A 22,817-nucleotide genomic window follows, 5' to 3' on the forward strand; every position below is an offset into this window, starting at 1 on the left:
TATATATATAAAATGTTATATATAATATATATAATAGCTACTGTTCTAATGAGTGTAAAGTGATGTCTAATGGTTTTCATTTGCATTTTCCTAATGAATAATGATATTGAATATCTTTTCTTGTGTTTATTAGATATTTGTATATCTTCTTTGAAGTAAGGTCTATTCAGATCTTTGCTCATTTTTTAATTGAGTAATTTGTCTTTTTATTGTTGAGTTGTAAGAGCTCTTTATTCTGGATACTAGATCTTATCAGATATATGATTTACAACCTCCCATTCTGCTGGTTGTCTTTTCACCTTCTTGATAGTGTCCTTTGAAGTAAAAATTATAAAATTTTAATTAATTCTAAGTTATCTATTTTTTAGATTAATTTGAGGAGCATTTTCATTTTAACAATATTAAGTATTCTCCAATTTCTGAACATGGGATGTCTTTCCATTTGTTTTTAGGTCTTCTTTAAATTCTTTCAATAATGACTCTTGCCAATTCTATTCAACATGGTGCCGGATGTTCTAGCCAGGACAATTAGGCAAGAAAAAGAAATAAAAAGCAAATAGATTAGAAAGGAAGAAGTAAAACTGTCTCATCATGATCTTATAGAAACCCTTAAAGAATTTCACACACAAACAAACTATTAGAGATAGATAATAAATGAGTTTTGTAGGGTTACAGGATGTAAGATACCCAAATCAGTTTTATTTCCGTATACTAACAATGAACATGTGAAAGTGCAATTAAGAAAGTAATTCCATTTACAATACAAAGAAAAAGATAAAAATGCTTAGGAAGTGTAACATTTTTCCCTTTTGATTTTCATTTTTTACCTCTGGCATTTGGGGATTTCCCTTTATTCATTTGAAGTTCACTATGTTTTTAAAACAAAAATCTTCATATATCTCATCTAATATATCTATATATTTGGAGAGAAGAGAGAGTAACTGTATATCTGTGTGTATGACTGGAGATTTCCAGGTTAGATCATTTCCCCATATTGCCATATTGCTGGAATTTTACCAGCAGATTTTCGAGATATAAATAGTTTTTGGTAGCTCCAACTCAGTTATAAGAGAAAGATATTAAGGACTTTTTCCAGTTAATTAGAGAAATTAACAAGAAAGAGCTGATAAGTATAGCTACATGAAAACGCTAATATCTCTAAGTTAAAAAAACTCTGAAGGCCAAAAAGGAAGGTAGAAATATTTGAAACATGTATGTTGATAAGAAGCAAATATCTCTGTTCTATAAAGTGTTCTTTTAAATTAGCAAGAAAAAAATGCTAACTCCTAATAGAAAAATGGCCAAGTAATATTTTCAAAAAATCATGGAAGAAATAAAAATGGCTAATAGAGAAAAATATTTACCTTTATTAATGCAATAAATGCAAATTAGAATAGTTACATGTTATTTTTTTCGCATATTTAAAAAATATGATGCCTTTTGTTGGTGAGTGTGGAGTGAAAATCTCAGGTAACTCAGTAGCAGAAATGTAAATTGGTATTACCTGAATGGAAAAGATTTGACAACACTTTCAAAATTTTATATAATACATTTATATAATTGAAACCAGTAGTTTTACTACTTGGAACTTATCCTAAGAAAATAATCATTATTTTTGATATAGATTAATTGCAATGATGTTCATCCCAGTATTATGTTTAATGGCATAAATTTGGATCGACAATAGAGATGGTTAATTGCATACAGTATAATATTTTACCATTATTACAATTTGTATTTTAATATATGGAGAAGTTGTTCTTCAATGTAATATTAATGTTAGGTGAAAAATATCAGGATACAAAGCTATGGAGAAGTATGATAGCAGTTCCACAAAAGCGACAATCACCCACACAGTAACCATCGAATACATACACATATACATGTAGAAAAAGAAACACTCCATCATATTGGAGAGAAATATTCTATCATATGGACAACAGTTATCTTTGGGTGATGGAATTAAAGTTATTTTCTCATTTATATACTTTGGAATTTTCCAGACTACACAATAAATATGGATTGCTTTTTAATTAGGAAAAAAAGTATAGTAATTAAGAATAAGTTGTTTTCACACAGATTAAACAAATTACTGTGGTGTAGTGAGAATTTTTTCCATATGGCCCTGGGATTTTCTTCCTTTGGTTTATGAATTGAAGTGCTGACAATTGTAAACTAGTTTGCTAAGTGATAGGAAGCAGCTTTGAAACTCGAAGTATTTTAAATTCTAAGGAATTACAGTGAAGAGAATACTTGGGTAAATAGTGTCAATTAAGTCATGATATTTATTGCTAACTTGTCACCAGTTTGGTTAACATCTGTATAATGATAACTTTGTTATTCCTTTCCCATTTATAGTGTCCCATCCAGCTCTTTGCCAAGCCCATATAAATAGTTCAGCGCTGGCAGTAATAAACACTAGACACATTTGGGTAGTTTTCTCTCATTCCAACCCCTTTTCAAAATCTATTACTTTTACCTTTAAATGTTATATTTTATTTATTATTGTGAGTTTTTAATGGGATTTCCCTAACTAAAGAGACCCATCTCTCATCATGGTCTCTTTAATTCTAATAGAGTTTTCATATTGTATCTAGAGTGGAAATCTGAGTTAATTCAACCTTATTTTCCATCTCCTGTGTACCATTGTACTGATATAAGGTTATAACAAAGAATAGACTGTGATCCCAGTGGAGACTTCATTGTACAGCAGGGAGAGAATGGCACAGTCATTAAAAGAATGAAATACTTTTGGATTGAAATGCTTGCTCTATAATTTATCACCTTGTTATTTAATCTCTCAGTATCCTCATCTTTAAAGTAGCAACAGCAGTACTATCTTCCGTCACGCCATTCCCTTGTCTTTTTCCCTTTTCTTCATTGAACTTTTCACTTCTGAGACAGTATGGTGTTCATTTATTCACAATAATGTAAAATCCTGGAGTACAATCACTTTGTCTGATTCACTCACATATTTCTAACATCTAGCATAATACCTGCCAATAATGCTCTTCCTGCTGGGAACATTCTTCCTACATATTTGCACATACCTCATCCTCATGCTTTAGTTCCCTGCTCAAGTATCACCTAAATAGAGAGGCCTTGCTGGATAACCTCTTCTGTATAACAGTATCCTCCCCCTTCTCTGTATTTTATCCTGCTTTTTCTCCATAACACTTAACCCTATTGATATATTTTATATACATCTATCTGTTTTCTTGGTCATTGTCATTTTTTCCCCACTAGAATAGTAAATCTATGAGTGCCGGGACTTTTTTTGTTCATTCCTTTATCCTCAGTTTCTCACCAGGCACATTAGGCTCTCAAATGTTTGTTGAATGAATAAATGAATAAAACTATTGAATACATGGATGAATAGGTAAAAGAATATTACTTATATTTTTTAGGGTTGCTATGAAAATGAAATGAAAAAATTCAAGTGTTGCACTTCCACAGTGATGGATAGAAATAGACATTTAATAAATGTTAGCCATAATGTAATGTTGCTCAGAATTTTTGATTGTTACAACAAACTTTCAAAATTAGTATTTTTATAACTATTATATAAATTGAGAAAATTGAGACTCAAGACTTATTCAAGGTTTAATAAGTTTTGACTAGTAAGGACTGTCTCTGGGGTTCAAACTTTACCTTGTTCCTTAATTGCAGTTCTTTTCACTCTGCTTTGTTCCTTTCAAAAAATCACAGGAGGCTGATGGGGAAGGTAACTTTTGAACTGGCTTTGCAAGACGAATGGGAGTTTGCTTGGCAGAACATTGGGGGAAAAAGGGCATCCTAAGCACAGGGAACACCATGAACAGTGACATGAATCATGGTCGTGCAGATACATTCGTGGAAAGGACCATGTCCTAGCTTCCAACTCTAAAAAGCATAAGCAGAATTTTATAACTGGGGTGATATGGACACTGGCTGTCAGCCTTGTCAGCAGATTTTATGTCCTTATTAGGTCTGTCTCTGGCACACATGCAATATACCTGAGCTGTCTAAAACAGTAGCCAGCAGACACTTGTGACCATTTACATTTAAATTAATTAAGATTAAAGTAAAAAATTAGTTTTTCAGATGCACTAGTTGTATTATAGGTACTCAGTAGCCACTGGCTACTGAGGTGGCCAGTGGCTACCATACTAGACAGCACAAATATGGAACATATTTGTCATTGCAGAAACTTCTGCTGGACAACATTGTTATAGATAGTCAACAAATGACTAGATAGAAGACTCTAGCAAAACATTTACATAGAAGAGGAGAATAGTGAATAAAAATGTTTCGCAAACTATAAATGCTTTAAAAAACAGACTGGGGAACACTTATTGGAAATGCTAATCTAATCATGCTTTGAAAGGCCAGTTAGTCTTTGTTTTTTTTTATAGATGAAAACTTCAGTTTATTTGACTTGGATAGGGATACAAAGCCAAAAGCTTCAGGCGTCTTGGGAAATCACTTTACAGATATAGATTAAAATCATCTAATACGTCACCCCAAGCCCCCATTAGCCTGGCATGCCAAAACAAATGGAGTCAGAAACTTGGGATGGCCAATCCCTGATCCAGGCTCTTAGCTGTTTAGACTGATCATTCATTAAGTAAAGAATTGACTTTACCTAAAATGCATCTATAACTATCTTCACATTTATAGAAGTTTATATCTTGGCTCTTCTCACTTTATAAAAACTTCACATAAATCCTCAATATAGCCCCATGAGCTTTGCTTATTTTTGAAGATACAGAAATAAGAGTGCACTGACTTGTCCAATACCATATAACCAGGAGGTGGCAGATTTTCCGATTCAGAAGTCAAGTGCTCCTCAAATCATCTTTACAATAAGAATATATCTCTTTAACTGGGATAAAAAGGAATGTAAAACTCTTATGACCAAAATGAGAAGAGCTCAGATAAAGGGTAGGATGACAGGCCTTGGAGAAGTGACTGTTTTGGAGCAACAGGTTGATCCTCAAAGTCATTGGAAGTCACCAAAGTCCTGTCATTAGAGCAGAAAGAGTAGCATGATGAAAGCAGTCTGCTAAAACTTTGATATTGCTCTACTGAGTAGCAGGTGGATGAGAGATTATGTTTGATGCTGGGAGTCTCATGAAGTAATATTACAGACAAAAGATGACCTGTGCTTGCACTTTGTTAATAGAAAGAGATTTAAGGAGCTAAAGATACATTTTGAAGAAAGAATACACATTATTTGGCAAAAGCACCATTATTCTAACAGTCACTCAGGCTTAAAACATTGGTCTTCCCAGTTCTACTCAGGATTGATTATCTTATCCTCTGGACTACAATAACATGTTGTTTATACCTATATTATAATATTCATTATGGTCAGATTTTATTATCTGACCATTGTCTGTCTGCCCTACTAGATTTTGAGCATCTTGAGAAGTGATCTGTTTTCATATTTGAGTGCCTTGCACAAAGTAGGGTGTCCATAAATGTATATTTAACTAAAATTAATCATTTTTTAGTATTCCTTCTATTCTCATACTTAATAAATGACTAGTTTGAGACTATTTATTTTCAGGGCACCTCAATCTACTCACTTGTTTCTATGCCCATTTATATTTCCCCTCATACCACTCTAGTTCAGGCACTGAACACCTCTTTTGTGGATAATCGAATAGTTTCTTAATTTAGTTTAGTTTTTTTTCCCCTCCAGTCCTTCATGCCTCTAATCCATCCTGTACAAGATATCTAGATTACTCTTCAAGTAGTTATTATCATTTTACTCTTTTTCAGTGGCCTGTCGTGATCCACTGAATTAAGTGCAAATCCTTAACTTGGTGGTCAAAGCTCTTTAGATATAATTGGAACCTACCTTTCCACAACACTAAGGAGAGTTTTTAGTGAGCGAGTCATTCTTAAGAATTGCTTCTGATGTATTTAGTTGGCTGTGAGATTCAAAAGATTTTAAAGACATACAGCAACATAAGAAATGACTTGAAAACAGTACAAACCGATGTAGTATAATCAACTGCTTGACCATGTGGTTAGTCCACATATGCTACAGAAGTTCAGAGAAAAAGATCATTGAAACCTAAACCTTGGGTCATCAGACATATAGCTTCATTGGCGAAGCTGATAGTTGTTTGGGGTCCTGTAACACTTAATTTTATTTATCGAGACCAAATTTCTTCTTGTTTTTCTAATACAAATATATAAGGTTTTAGAATAATGGGTTCTATTTTGTCAGTATAAAAATATTTCCTGTATCAGAAGAAATCAGATACTTATAAATAGATACTCTTGCTTAATGTCATCCTTTTAAATGTTATTGGATCCTTTCCCAGTACTTGGAAAATGTATATACCTGAGTTTTTTCTTCTGATCAGCTTCTCCTGTGGACACTTAGTTTGAAATCATATTGGAATAATTTGAGGAAAAGTAGAATTTGGCAGATATTATAGCATTTGAGTAGCTATCATAAAATTTAGATTTCATACAGGGTATGGCATTGTTTAAGCTCAACTTATAATAAATGGACTTTGTCAATTATATAGTAATATAGGTTCATAGTGCTATTTTTATGGGTGATAGATTTTTCTGTATGGTTAACTGCTCTATTTTGTTTGTATTTAATACAAAGGATTTGTATTTCTTTGTCTTTTGGATGCAAGAAAGGTAGAGTCATACACAATAGTAAAAATATCAGATGCTTTGAAATAATACTCCAATTTTTTAGAAATTTCTAAAAATAGGATGTAAATGGGCTAGCTGTGCCTTTTAGTGATTGGACTGGTTATTTCTTCCAATGACTGTTCTAAGTAACTAATTTAGGAAGGGAACTTGTTTCCATTAACATGACATGGTGAACACCTTAGCTACTAATAATCAACTCTGACCTATTCTCAGCCTATACTTATTATGTCTTACTTAAACTTTATTTACTTTTGCATTCTTAAGAAAAATGAATAAAAATTCATGAACATATGAGTTCATTTCCTCACTCCAGTACTCATTCCAATTTCTAAGGGTGTAATGATTTATAGGCTCTCAAAAATCTTTCCCATTCCAATTTGAATTTAAGTAATTAGGTTTTTCCTAATTTGGAACCTCAATTTGAAAACGTGAGTGTTTGATTTGGCATTAGATTGGGCATCTTATTTTTAAATGAGATCATGTATCTTCAGTTTTAGATGATCACAGAAATGTTTGCCGAGCAGCACCTTTGTAGCTTTGAGTAAACTAGAAAACAACTTTTCTACTAAGATTATGATTCTCCGTGACAATTGCTTTAACTACAGTTAGGTACTGGCTTTACCAGGTCCAGTTTAAACAACTGGACTCTGAACCTGTTTTTGTTCTGGTTAAGAAGTTTATTTATATGTTTGAGAATACAGAGGCACAACCTGTTAACAGCTGTAAATTTGGTTGATTAAGCTGTGTGTAGAGAAATTTACTATGGGGAACTGTTCCCTAAAAATTCCAATTTACTTACATATGAAGGCAGTCTGGCTATTTCTTACCAGTTTCCATCATTTCCTGCCAAGAATAATAAACATTTTCTCACAAAGTATTGACACTAAAGGTTAGAAGTGTTCAGTGTTTTATCACTCACACTGGGCTGTCATGAATCTCAATAAACAAACAGATATCTATGGAGAGCCTGGAGAAGCAGTTAAACTCTAGAGAGAGAATTTCTTTCAGACAGTCTTCCAGACCTTTTCAAAGTAGGTGAATGTCAATTATGAATAGACATTTATTGTAATGGAAATTATGGGTGTTTGGGTCCACAGTTTCACTTTCCAACAGTTCAGAGAAGCTTGTGGTTTTAGTGGATAATAATAAGCTAGAGCCAGAAACGATGTTTTCTTAATTTAGTATAACTACAGATGCTATTATAAGTATTATAATAAAAAATGGGTTTATTAATTTGAGTTTATAGCATTCAGCATTTCCCTGTTGTGGTTTGTCAGGAAAACTATGGCCCAGGGGTCAGTGCACACCATGTTTTATAGCCCACACAAGCAAAGATGATTTTACGTTTTCAAAGGGTTGTAACAAGCAAGCAAACAAACAAGAAGACTGAGACAAAGACTATATATAGCCTTCAAAGACTAAAGTGTTTATTATATGGCCCTTTAAGAAAAAGTTTGCCAACCTCTGGTTTATATTAGAATAGTCATAATGATAATCTATTAAAGAGAGCCATGTAAATCTACAAAACAAGATGAAAATCTGTTTTTCATAGTTTTAGTCTTGGGTTATTTTATTTCTCATTTGCATGTGAGATGTAAGATAGAGATAAAATACAGTTCGTTATGGGATTATTAGGAGTGTTAAATCATGGCTCTTTCCAGTGCCTTATACATGGAGGATAATAGCTGTTAGCTATTGCTATTGTTTTAATAACATGTTGGATGCCTGACAGTTGTTTCTACTTTGTTTTATGAGTCTTTCTTCTGTTTTATATCTGCCCTATTTGCATAATGTTTAATTTTGTAACAGAATGAGAAAAATGCTTTCCAGAATGATTGTTTGTAACTTTTTTTATGCTTTTGGAATTAAAGAGGGAATGTGAGGAAGAATACATGAAGGCGGAAATAAGCAAGTTGGGGATTGGATTACAGCAGGGGTCCGCAACCCCTGGGCTGTAGACTGGTACTGGTCCATGGCCTGTTAGGAACCGGGCTGCACAGTAGGAGGTGAGCAGCAGGCAAGGGAGCAAAGCTTCATCTGTATTTACAGCCGCTCCCCAGCGCTAGCATCACCACCTCAGCTCCACCTCAGATTATCAGGCATTAGATTCTCATAGTAGACCAGTCCCAACTGCCAAAAAGGTTGGAGATCACTGGATTACAGGACAGTTAACAAGATTATGTGCTCTCTCGAGGGTGATTTCTCTTCTGAGGGGATAGCAAAGAGGCATTTAAAGGTGTGTTATCCTAGATGCACAGAAACAGTGAACAGGGCTTGCTGAAGGCAAAAATAAATCTTTTACTAAAGAAGCTAACATACCTGGGGTGTAACTACCCACCATGACCTGCCCAATTAGGAATTTGTGATCAGATCACCCTGTGAGGTTACTTTCTGTAGAACACCGTTTTTGTCCACATCACTTTAAAATCTTTTTTACTTTAGTTGAAATGCAAATCTTAAGTGCGGCAGTTTTTTTTTTTTTTTGTAGGAACTGCCTATGGCTATGTAACAAATTATCCCCAAATTTAGTGGCATAAAAAGTCAGTTATTATGCTCACAGATTCTGTGGATCAGGAATTTGGATAGCACACAGCAAGGATGGCTTCTCTTTGTTCCACAATGTTTGAAGCTGGAAAGCTCAAAGGCTGGGAGTTGGAATCATCTGAAGGCTCATCATTCATATGTTTGGCATTTGTTGCTAGCTGTTGGCTAAGAAAGCTCTAGTTTCTCTCCACATGTGTGTCTCCTTGTGATCTCTCCAAATGGACTAGTTTGGGCTTCCTTAAGTGGGGTGTCTGGGTTCCCCAGAGTATGCATTCCAGAAAGAAAGAGCCAGGCAGAAGCTGTATCCTTTCTATGACATGGACTTGGAAATCACAGAACAATGTTTCTGGCCTTCTCTGTTGATCAAAACAGTCACAAGTCCATATAGGTTCAAGGGGAGAAAAGTGGACTCCACCTTTTGATGGGAAGTGACAAGGTTCTGGAAGAGCATTTGGGGCCAGAAATATGCCTAGGACATTTTTGGAAATACAGTTTATCACAATTACATCACTTTAATTAATAATCACACATGCAGCACTTAATCTATATGCCAGGTACTATCCTAAGTACTTTACAAATATTAATTCATTTAATCCATAACAAACTTATTTAACAGATGAATAAATTTAATCAGAATATTAGATTAACTGGAATATAACTTTCTTACCTATTCTTAGAGGTGGGGTATGGTAAATAAGTTTGAATTTGTTCATGAAGCAGTGCCCAAGTCAATCAATAAATTATGAATAATATATTTGACAACAATCTTGGACTAACTTGCCAAACTTGATTGGTAAATTGATTCTGTATCTTTTTATGAATAGAAATACAACATCTTGTCCTTGATGTGATCATTTTACCTAATGGCTATCTTTTTCTTCATTGATATTGAAATCACAACCCTTTATTGATAGGGTCAGTGATCTTTTAATCTCCATTGTTTTAAAAATGTTTTATCAGGGATAAAGATTGTTTTTCCTCCTTTCTCCCTTTTCATCCTAGTAGATTTTTTTTTTTTTCGGTTCTACAGTGCCTGACCTTGGTACATTTTTGACACAGTTACACTATATCTTCTACTCTTTGCTATGTTTATAAATATATAACAATATAAAGTACACAGATAAGAAAGGTATCCTTGTTAGATTATTGAAACTCAAATGGAATATCTAACATTCTTTTTGACTATTTACATATTTGTCTTTCTAACTGGAAAACTTGGGATATTCTTTAAAAATAGATATTTGATTAGGAATACATGTAGAAATTAGCATGATCAAAACATGCCAAATGTGAGACAGTTATTTTATATTTTTAAATTTCAAGATCTAAGAGTGAGACCTGTGCTATTCTGAATGTGAATGAACTAATTACAATGACTGAAATACATCATTTAGAAGCATGTATTATTATTATTATTATTTTTGACTTGGAAATAATATAAGAATGAATGAAAGAGGAAGGAGCTACACGGATTCAGTACTATTTGTAATGCTGCTCACTCATTTATTTGAGAGGTGGTATGGTGGAATGATGAAGAGCAGGAGCTCTAGAGTTAGACTGACTGGGTTTATATTCCAGCTCTCCTGCCATCTGTATGAATTTGGACTAGTTTCTTAATCTCTCTGTGACTGAGTTTCCTAGTCTGTAAAATGGCCAAGTTCTCTCATTGATAATCTACCTCATAGTGTTGTGAAAATTAAATGATTTAATTTAATGTAAAGTGCTTAGGACCATATTTAGTAGATTATAAGCTCATAAATATGAGTTTATATTCATTAATCTATTCTTTCACTCACTCACTATTAAAGAAACATTGATTGAACAATATACTATGATAAGGATACAAAGATAAAGAAAGCTCCGCTCTGGGGGTATGAATGTGTATAGTGGGACAGAGGGATATAATAGACATTATAACATAGAATGGGGAGCAATATGTTATAAAGCAGATATGTAAAAATGCTACGAAAGGAAGAGGATGAAGTTTTGATAGCCTTAAACAATTTCACAAATATTTCACTTTTCTATGACACTGTTCTATTAATTCATCTAAAAATGCTATATATTTTGTGGGCCTTTTAAAATTCTGCAGCAGGAGATAATCTCTCCTTTCTTCACATCTCTGTATCATTTTATCTTATGATATTTCTCATTTTGTTTTACAACAACACATCTCTTACTGTTATTACTTGAAAAAATGTCTTGTGTACCTGGCTGCTACAGCCTCAAATAACAGCTCCCTCCCTTCACCCTCGGGGTGGCTCTGGGGCTGTTGAGCTCCTCAGAGTTTGGGTTGGGGTAGGGGCCCAAGCCTTGCCTCCCCCCCCCGCCCCCAGCCTCACTGGCTTTACGTAGCTAGTCTAGGCCAACAGTGCCTCCTCCCTCCACCCTGGTCCCCATAAAGGCCCCGCGCATCTGTGATATCACAGGGTCACTGGTAGAGCAGGTGGCACTTCATCGCAGGGGGCAAAGGCAGAGCAGATACCTGGCCCAGCCGGGCAGCCCCCATCGCTTGGCACACACACAGGCAGCTCAGGTGCAGAAGGGTATGTGGCTCCTCTGGGAGAGAGAAGGAGGAAAAAGTAAGTAGGGGTGCAGGCACCAGCCAGACATCCTTAAACTACAGTGTTCCCTTCCGCTTCCTGCTCCGAGTCCGCTTTGGTTGAGAGGGAGATCTAAAGCATCTTGAAGTTCTGTATCTTGGGGTGGGAGGAATCACACACCCCCAGTCAGAGCAGGGGGTGAAGCTCTAGCTCAGGCTCTCTAAGCAGCAGGCCAAGGCAGCAATGACAGGGTTGGAGATGGCCCAGGCTTTGATTCCAGAGAGGCTTTGGGACTGGGCTGAAGAGGTGAAAGGAAGGACTGCCCTGCACTCTGTAACAGCTCACCATGGGTGACAGGAGGAGAAGCATTCAGCCTCTGCTGAAGACTACAGTTGCAGAGAACAGTTAAATTAAATCAGCTCCAAGCCCTGGCCTCATTGGTTTCCCTAAGGAGACCCCTCCCTTGCAACCTCCCCACCCCAAATCCTGCCCACTGCTCTCCGAGGTGCCGGGCCTCAGTGGCTCCTTCCTGTAATTTTACTGAGGAAGTAATTATGCATCACAGGTCAGAGCCCAAAAAATCTGGGACACACCCTGGGTCCCTGGCGCTGCCAGTCCTCTTCCTTTTGGACTCGTGCACCTAGCCTGCTACCCACTTAACGCTTTGCACCCCTGCTCTGGGGTTGATAGTTCCTGTAAAGGCCTAATCCTTGGGGCACCTCTCTCCATTCTGAGGGCTCACTTGCTAGTAAGTTGCCTTCCCAAGCCTCACGTTTTACTTCTATTGCTGTTGGTAGGATTAAATTAGGTAATGGCCGTGAAGACCCTTAGCCATTACTGCTACTGAATAGGGGTAAGAGGCAGGGCAGATGAAGACTTGTTCTTTTCTACTGTTGTTGAGCTTCCAATCCAAATCACAACCACCAGTTACAGAACACTCCTCACACCTGCCCCAGGCCTCACCTCTGCTTTCGCCCAGGTAGCTGATGTGGACCTGGCATTGGCCGCAGACAGCATTTACTGCAGGATAGAGGGTCCTGTCCTTCAGTCCACAGAAGGCTGGCCCCAGGTAGGTGCCCCCAGTAGCATAGCCCAGAGTTACCTCCTCCATGTCCAGAACCACCAGCAGCCTCACCCTGAGGTTTGGCTGGATATTGGCAGGCATTGGGCCCTTTGCTCTGATGGTACAGCTTCCCCTACCCAATGTCCCAGCCCCATGACTCTCTAGCGGGGCGAGGGCTGTGGCTATGCCCACCATGGCATTGGTGCCCCTCTGCTCTGGGGGCCAGCTCATCTCCCGGGCCTGCAGGCCCCAGGAGTAGCTCCTCTTACCCCGGGCCCCATCAGTGATCTGGGCCACAGGCCGCCGCTCAAAGCACAACCCCCCTTCCTTGACCTCGATGTTCTTTGAGAAGTCCTTGGGTTTCCACCATGGCACTGTTGGGCTCCCTGGTCTGGAGAGGGAGCAGACAGTAGTTCCTCCAAGGCTTCAGGACAAGAGGGATCAGAGTATAGGGCCTGTGGAGTACTGGTGCTACTGCCGCCCCCTGCCAGGGCCATCTGGCCCATGGAAGTGAGGAGCTGGCAGTCTCCCCGAAAGAGTCTTGCTGGGGTGTCTCTCTTCTCTAAGTTAGGTTTCCGTTCTTGATTGACCTCGCTTGGCTCCCCAGGCAGGGAGGTCACTGGGCCTCCAGAGAAGAGCCACTGAAAGTCACCGAGGCATGCCTGGGGCAGACCACAGACCCTGGTGTTTATCATTTTTTATCTTGTTAAATCATTCTTTGTTCATATCTTATCTCCTTTACTTGAAGACTTAAATATTTTTGTATCACTGACAGCCACTCAACAGTTCTTTTAAAAAAATCTGTTATAAACATTTTCTAAGTGGCTCAAGTAGTCAAACTGATTAAAATGCTTAGATGTTAGTCTCTGCTTCCATCTTTTTGAGGGCTTTTTAAAGGTGTAGATATGTAGAAAATAGAAAGTTTGAGGGTAAAATGAACAAGGTACATGTATAGCTCACCATCTGAATAATCAGGTTAATTCTCTGGATTCACTAGGGGGGGTTAAAAGAGCAAATTTATAACATTTTCCAATTTTTATGATATGAATACTCCCACTACAGACAAACTTATGCTGCCAACATGACATCACTGAATGTGGAGTTGGGAAGAGATGTGCAGTAGAATGCCATCATGTAGTAGTATTCCCACCATCTAGATACAGTAGATATAAACAATTTGGAACAAATATAATAGTAAAATGTAGTAACATAATAAATAAATAATGACTTTTGAGAACTTATTATCTTTGTTTTAAATTCTATTTAATTGTATATTTACAAAGTTCAGTTTTTAATGATGGTCTGTATTTAACAACTGTCTTAACAATTGATGAACCAGTACCAGTAGACCCTACTACATCTCTTAAGCCAGGTCCTGCTATTTGCTGATTATATGACTTTGGCTAGTAATTTCACTGCTAGATTCTATGCTAAGGAAATTATCTGTGAATTGGAAAACACATGAAAATGTTCAGCATGGTGTTATTAACATAACTAAAAGCAACATCATTGTTTAAAGCAAATTGTGGTTAAGTAAATTCATTGGAATGTTTCCTGAAATTAAATATGACTTCCTTGAAGGCTTTTAACAATGTGGGAAAATACCATATGTTTAAGTGAAAACAAAGAAAAGCAAGAATGTGAATATCTCATTTATATAAAATGATCAATTTTTTTTAAAAAAACAAAAATATGCTAACTAGAAGGAAATGTTAATATTTGGTGATGATGAGGACATGACTGTTTTATTCTTTATCCTTTTCTTTATTTTCTATTTCCAGTAATGAGCATATTTTATACTTATAATGAAAACATGGTATTTTTATCATAAAATCAAATTTTAATAGCTTTAATTTTTGTTGAATTAAAAGGCATTATCAAAATAGATCTTGTCTGTTTTAGAAATTAAATATTTTCTTCTAACAACCAATAGAAAATACAAATTGAATTTGCTTTTTATCGGTCAGTACTGTATTTATTTTTTCCTCTACATTGTATATATAGGCTACTATAGATCTCCATGGAAGATTTTGAATTTTTATAAAAGCATAGTACACTAAAATTTTTTTTTAACTCTAAAATTACCTTTTTAAAAAACTGCTTAGTAGTGAAATAGCTAGCTATCACTTTAGGAAAATTGGAGCTATATTTTCCCAAAATTGAGGCTGCGTCCTGTGTATCCCACATTCCTGTCTAATCTATGAGTTGTTAAAATTTTATTTGACCATTTTTAGCTCTTCTTACTTTTGTGAAGACATTTCTTAGATCTTTTCAAATTATCTTCAAACACAAGCAGATAATCTAATTTTTTACGCTTCCAGAAAAGAGTTTTAACTATTTTCCCTGTCTTTTTTTAGTCAATAACTCATTAATTTTAGTAGACAATTTAGAAAAGCTAAGCTTCTGTGTAATATTTTCCCCCTAAAGATTAAGATGTGATGAAACAAATCACCTGTGGCATACCTTATAGAAGGAAAATGCTTTTTGGTGACTTTTAAAAGGTACTAATTTAAATGTCAAAGTAAGTTCTATTAAGATTTTATCTTTATTTCAAGGTTGTAGTGTCTCCCACAATTCTATTTACTTGCTTTGGATGGGTTTCAACAAAGATTTGGTTTAAAAGTGATTCTCTGTATTTTTATGGGGAAGAAATTGGAGCATTTAATGGTCTTTTGAACTCAATAATCTCTTCCTCCTAGTAGTTCTTATTTCTGTGTTTTCTCAGATACTATTATTAACCTTTTGAAGCATTCAGCTTTTTATTTGTCTGCATTGTCTCTGTAAAATACTGTAAACTCCTTGAGGTAAAGACTTGTGTGTGCCATGGTTTAGTAAAGAGTAGTCAATTTTAGAGTAAGTAAGCCTGGGTTCAAATTCTGACTTTACTTACTAGCTTTGAGACCTTGAGTAATTATTCTTTGGGCCTCAGGACTCTTATCTTTGAAATAAATATAGTCTCTAGCTTGTGGGATTACTGAGAGGACTGGAGATAAAATATGTAATGTTTCTGGAATATAGTAGGCATTCACAAATAATTAGTTATTATGTATTCAGTAACAATTGAGTGAGCAAATGTATATTAGTATGCCTGGGCTGCTATAACGAAATACCACAGACTGGGTACTTAAACAACAGTAATTTATTTTCTCACAGTTTTGGAGGCTCAGAAGTCCAAGATCAAGGTTCTGGCCACTTCAGTTCTACTTCCTAGCTTGCATATGGCTACCTTATTACTGTGTCCTCACACAATAAGGAAAGAGAAGAAGCAACAAGCTTTTGGTGTCCCTTCTTATATGGACACTAAATCTATCGTGAGGTACCACCCTCATGACTTAATCTACACCTAACTACTTTTTAAAGGCCTCATCTTCAAGTACCATCACCTTGAGGGTTAGGATTTTGACATATAAATTTTGTACAGGCATGATTAAGTCCATAGCAGACTGCTTCAAGGAAAGTTTGATTACTGACACAGCCATTAAAAACACACAAAAAATTTCATCATGGTCAAAAGAGTTTAGAGAAATTGACCACCAGATTATAAAGGAGCTTTGCAAGGAAACTGCAAAGGAGCTGGGAGCAAAATCTACGAAGTATTGATTCAGTGGAGAAAAGAGTTTCAGAAAGTTGGCATGGTTGACAGTGGCGGATTCTATAGAGAATTCAAATGGGAAGAAGGTTGAGAATTGGTCATCCTTGACTTTGGTAATGTTTATGACTTAACGGTTGCAGTATTTATTAAGCAATTGACAATGTATTGGCTTTTTTTTTTCATTGTAAAAAACACATTGAAAATTTGAGTTGCTTGAGATCACTCATGGAGTATATTTTAGTTACTAATCTAAAGAAAGTGATGAGTATGGCCCGTAATCCTGTTTTTCTTTTCTTTTTTAATGTTTTCGATGTCTTTAAAAAAATCATTTAAAATTATTTTTAAAAATTACACTAGAAATGCAGTTTCTTTTAGAAAAAATTAAAATATAGAGGACTAAAAAGTAGAAAAGTAAAACTACCTAAAATTGCACTATCCACCATTAACATTTTTGGTATATGACCGTTCAGACTTTTTCTATGTTCATATGTTAAAATTCATTGTTAAATTCATTGCTAAACAGAGTTTAAGTTTGGGAAGGTGAAAAAGTTTGGAGATGGGTAGTGTGATGATTGCACAACAGTATGAATGTATTTAATGCTACAGAACTGTACACTTGAAAATGGATAAAATGGTAAATTCTATGTTCTGTATATTTTACCACAATTAAAAAAATTGTTTGCAAAAATGAGATCATACTTAACATCTTATTTTATAACCAGCTTTTTATACTCAACAATGAAAAGAGAACACCTTTCCACATAAATAAATATATTTTTGCACTGTGATTTTTGTGGCCAAATATTTATTTTATCCTTTGGATGTACCACCTTTTATTGAGGGCAGTGTTAAAGCAAATAAAAAGGAGTGTTAGCCCTTCCCTTTTTAAGTGGATTCACAGAGAGCTTTGTGATGCATGGCAGAGTACTGGGGAAATAACCAGATGGTGGAAACTGAAAACCCCCCTGGGTCTTTAAACTGTGTCTGCCTTGTTCAAATGACTCTCTAAATAAACTGCTTTACTGTTCTGATGTCAACATGGCAGCTTTGCTTTTTCTTTTTTCCAAGTATAATTTTTTTTAAATTGTCTAAAAGGATGTTTATTCCAGACTAGTGGTTCTTTTGGATTTCTTCCCAACTACGTTAATGTCATATTAGAGGAATCAGGGCAAAACAGAAGCATAGATGGAGAACATCACATCCTGAGAAATGGTGCCTTCACACAAGGATCAGATGCCAGTGATGGCCGGCTTGTCTGAAATTTCAGCATTGGTAAGCCACTCTTAGGAAGGTTTCCTCCTGATTTGAGGTCTGGCTCTCCCCTGAGATGCTGTTTCCCCTATGGCCTTTCTGAGAGGATGCTTGTCATTTTCCCATACCTTCATTGTCACAGGGTCATTGTCCTCTTAAGTCCCCCCTACTACCATTTCTTTACCTGCTATAAAATACTCTGCTTCTTTGAGGATACTTTTGCTACTTAGTTAAACCAACTGTTATCTCTTTTCTGTGCTATCGTTGTCCCCAACCCCTTTCCACTTTACTCTTCATCTTTTTGTATAGTAGTTCCCCCCTTATCTGTGGGGAATACATTGCAGGACCCCCACTGGATGCCTGAAACTACAGATGGTACTTGACCCTATTTATTACGCTTTTTTGTTTATGTACATAACCTGTGATAAAGTTTAATTTATAAATTAGGCACATAAGATATTAACAAAAATAATCATAAAATAGAACAGTTTTAACAATATACTATAATAATAGTTGTGTGAATGTGGATTCTCTCTCAAAATAGCTTACTGTACCAAGCCTTCTTCCTGTGATGATGTGAGATGATAACAATCTCTACGTGATGAGATGAAGTGAGGTAAATGATGTAGATAGACATTGTGATATAGTGTTAGGCTACTATCAGGGTTACTTGAACACAAACACTGTGATGCTACAACAGTTGATTTGATAATCGAGGTGGCTACTAAGTGACTAAGGGTGGGTAGCATATATAGTGCAGATACATTGAACAAAGGGATGATTCATGTCCGGGGTGGAACAGAGCAAGGCTCCTGAGATTTCATCCCACAACTCAAAATGGCACACAGTTTAAAAGTTATGAAATATTAACTTCTAGAAATTTCCATTTAATATATTCAGACTGTTGTTGCCTGGGGGTAACTAAAACCACTGAAAGTGAAATCGTGGATAAGAGGGGACTGCTGTATTGTACCTCCATTTCTCCCATTATTCTTTTTCCAATATCCTCATTTCTCCATTTTTTTTTTTTTTTTTTAAAATCACATTTTGGAAACCCTTTTTTTCCATGCCACTTTTCTTCTCCCTTTTCACCCCTCTCCTGAAGTTCAGATGTTTTCCTCTCTGGCCATAATTTCTTCATCTTTCCAGTTTATACACCAAATTTTCAACCTTATGGGGACTTGCAGTTATATGGGATAAATTCCTCACTATCTTTTCTCTTCAGTTTAGGTTCCATGGACCTAACTCCAGCTTCTCTCTTAACTTACTAAACTGTCGTGCCCCATTATCAGTCATATCTGCCTGGTAAATTCCCTACTGTGGGGGACTTTAAGGTTTTTCTGTGATTGCTCCTGAGCTGCTGGATTCAGTTGGAGAAAAATACAAAGTCAGGCAGATTAATGTCACTATAAATACATGGGCACCCAACCCATCTGTCCTTTCAGAATTACCCAGCAATCTTGTTTCATTCTCTAAATGACTCTCTCCTCCATTCTCCATGATGCTATGCTTCACCTGGGACTTCTTCCAGCCTCATCTTATGTCCACTGCCTCATACAAATTTTCTTCCAAGTACCTCATGTGAAGCAGTTCTCCATGAACACTTTCAGTCCCTTTAGCCTGCTTGATTTCCTCTATTACTGTATCACAATGTGCAATTATCTGATTTGTTTACTTGTTTACGTGTTCCCTTACTAAAAGTTAAGGATCATGTGAATAGGAAAATTACCTTTTTTTTTTACTACTGTAATCCCAAGTGCCTAGAGTAGTACCCAATATATAGTGGGCACTCGGAAAATTTTGTTCAGTGAATGAAGGATAATTTCAGTTATTTTTTACTCTTCTCAGACATCTTACTCATTAAGTGTCTAGATACTCAGCAATGACTAGTTTCAGATCTTAAGAAAGATAGAAATCCTCAGACAGAAAACTCCTTCCTCATCTGCCATCAAAAATGTAAATCTCATGTGGTTATTTTTCCTCTGCCCCTTCTGTTATGAAAAATGGTTTTCCTTCATTCCTTAAAGTCTGGGCGCCCTCCTTTTTCGCCTTAGATTTTTCTCTAATCTCATCTCTCTCCTGAATCCTGTATGTAGCCTAGTGATTATGAGCATTGGGCTTTGTGATCAGACATACTTGGATTCAAATTTGAGGTCTGTCACTATGAAATCTTGAGCAAATTAAATACTATCTCTCAGCCTCAGTTTCCATGTATGTTAGTTGGGGATAATAATACTAATATAATAGGGTCATGGTGAAGGTTAAAAGAGATAATATCTTTAAAATGCTGCACTCTGTGATTATTAGGACGAAGTAAGCACCCAAAGGAAAGGTCCTTGTGTTCTTAGTACCTCTCTTTCTACTGACTCCCAAGCTTATTAACCTTGTCTTTAAAAATTGTTCTTCTTCAGCTACATATTAAGCTCTCAATCTCTTCCCCATCATACCTATTCTCTACTTTTTACTTCCTACTTGTTTTGGAACCTACTTCAGTCTGGCTTCCCAAACATTTCAAATTTTGTTCCCAATTCTGGTCTCATTGCGTTCCCACCCTTGTCTCTCCAAGCGTGCTCTGCCTCCAGTGACTTCGTCTCCCAGTGGTTCAAGTCAGAAACCTGGAAGATACCCTTGTCTCCCTCTTCTTCCTTCTCTACATTCCATTACCAAGCAGAATTCTGATAATTCTGCCTCCTAAATATTTCCTACATTTTTCCGCATCTCTTTTACTTTGGATGCCATCATTCCAGTCCAAGGAGCTATCATTTCTCACAGAATTGTGACAGTAGCCTTCCACCATTCACTCCTGTACCACACTATTCCATATTCCCACTGTAGATAGCGTGATCTTCTAAAAAAATGCAAAGCCGATAATCTTATTCCCCTTTCTAAACACTCCAGTGACTTCTTATTGTCCTTAGGGCAGAGCCATTCTTTCTCAGGCCCTGCTTGTCTCTTCAGTTTTATCTTGCACCACTGTTCCCCTTGCCTCTGCCCTAGCTCTATTGAAATTAATTTATTTGCATTTTGTTCAGCTCTCTTAAATCTGAGCTGTCTCACATACTGTTCCTTTGCCTCTTTCATCGTCTCTCTTTGTCAAATCCCTGCTTAGCCTTCTGGTCCCAACTTAAACTTTACTCCTTCAATAGGCCTTCCTATAGGCTTGCCATCCCTGTGGTCCCTGTGAATTTAACCTGTTAGCTAAGAAGCATTTTCATATTATCTTGTCATCCTAGTGTTTTTACATGTTATGGTTTCTTGTCTCCTCTCAAGATCCTTGAAGGCAGGAGCCATGTTCTTTTTGTTCATCAGCGTATTCCCTAGCACAGTACCTGGCCTATAGTAGACAGGAAAGTTTTGTTAGATGTTGTTTTTAAATAATTAATTCAGTGAGAAGAAAAACCATCCTATATCGCAACATTTTTTTTAGGGTTTAGAGCTACATATGGTATTCCTGTATTTAGCTTTAAATATTTCTTTAAACATAAGTAAATATGGGAAATAATAAGACTGCTTCAACATATGCTCTTATTTTTCTATCCTCACACATTCTCTTAGTTTAAAATCTTAATGTTTGTTTTTATTCTGCACTACAAACACCATTTTTTTCCCCAATGTAGATAAAATGCCAGTAAACATCAGCACTTCTGCTAACTTTTATTCAGTCTTCCACTTATATTTGGGTGACATTTTCATGGATAATTCTGTGAAGTTTTTCAACTAGAAGTTGAGTTTAAATTATACAGTCTTTAATTCGGTGCATCCTAAAAGATAATGAATGCACTGAGCTATCATGTTCTCCAACAAGCTGAATAAAAAGCACTAGGAGGGCAAAGGGCTGTGGCTTAGTCTTTTTCAGCCCCTTCATAGCAGTACCGCAGACTACTGTACATGGGGAGACTGCTAAGGGGGAACCTGTTGATGGATCAGTGAGCCTCTGCTTCCCAGTCATCAGTGGGCTGAAGTAGGCAATGGAGCTGAATCATCCCTAACTGGGAGAAACGAATGCTTTGGAAAGACTGGGTGAATTTAATCTGTTAGCTAAGAAGCATTTTCTTCAAATTTACTTATGAAAGCTTTACTATGGAAGGTCATTGATTCTTAATGTGTTTGATTGTATTGTTCCTAAGTCAGAAAGATGTCTTTTTTTTTAATCTGAGATATAAATGGGTCACACTATACATTAGTTTTCCTTGCCTTACTAATATGACCACTAACTATTTGACTTTTTGATAATGTATTTTGGGGGTGCTTTTGTTCATTTTTCGTTCACTTGGGTCAAAAGCATAATTAGAAAAATTTTACAGGGAAATATTCTTAATCTTGCACTGGGCCTTTCATACTGCTGGAAGATAGGATTTGTCTGAATTCTTTTCTGACCCAGTACAGATTAGACTTTTGTTTTTAGATCAGTAAGGATTATTTGCCTTCAAGTAAAGTCTATATCAAGAATGTTAGGAAGATAGGTTATTTATATAACCCCATTTAATACAAAATTATTATCAACTAGAATTAATTAATTAAAGGTTGTCCTTTGTGCTCAGTTTCAGGCCGACCCAGATGCCACGTTTAGCAAAAAGGTAACTCTTTTTGTGTTAAAATCCCCCAGAGGAAGATTATACTAGACACTTATGAAAAAATCCTTTAGAGAGAATAAGTCACTCCATTTTTTTTTCCCCCAAATTCTTTTCTTGCAGTTGCCTATACCCAGAGAACCTGTAGGGCTCATGTGAAGAGCTAGAGATTCCTAATGTTGCAGATTAAACATTTACTACCATGCGCTTTGGCTTTCAAGTAAAAGCAATAAGAGGATATGACTGAAAAGAATTAATTTTAGGTCTCCAAAGTTAAATATATTCTAAATTCATGTTGGGGGTAGGTCTGTTTCCTGGTTGCAATGCGATCTCTGACTCATTTGGGCTTTGATAATTTAATTTACCCAGTTCTTTTCCCCTATATAAATTAGACTGTGGAGAGTTTATGTTTATGGATTTTATCATTTTATCTCATTTCTAGAGTCTATTTTTTTTTCTTTTTATCTTTTAAAAAATAACAAGATATTTTTCTGTTAGGAAGTTTGGCAGAATGCCAGTTTTAAAATATTCAAAAAATGAGCTGTTTTGTGTACATGTTCAGACACTCTGAAAACACCAACTAATGC

The 22,817-nt window shown here is 36.1% G+C and overlaps 1 protein-coding gene and 1 pseudogene across 11 annotated transcripts in view; one reads left to right on the forward strand and one right to left on the reverse strand.

Moving 5' to 3' along the window:
• Window positions 1-22,817, forward strand: part of RAD51B (RAD51 paralog B) — a 488,946-nt gene that overhangs the window by 115,290 nt on the left and 350,839 nt on the right. The gene's annotated exons all lie outside the window — the stretch shown is intronic.
• Window positions 11,642-13,346, reverse strand: LOC102887086 (annotated as a pseudogene).

The sequence above is a fragment of the Pteropus alecto genome, unplaced genomic scaffold, assembly GCF_000325575.1.
Source record: "Pteropus alecto unplaced genomic scaffold, ASM32557v1 scaffold276, whole genome shotgun sequence".
NCBI lineage: Eukaryota > Metazoa > Chordata > Mammalia > Chiroptera > Pteropodidae > Pteropus > Pteropus alecto.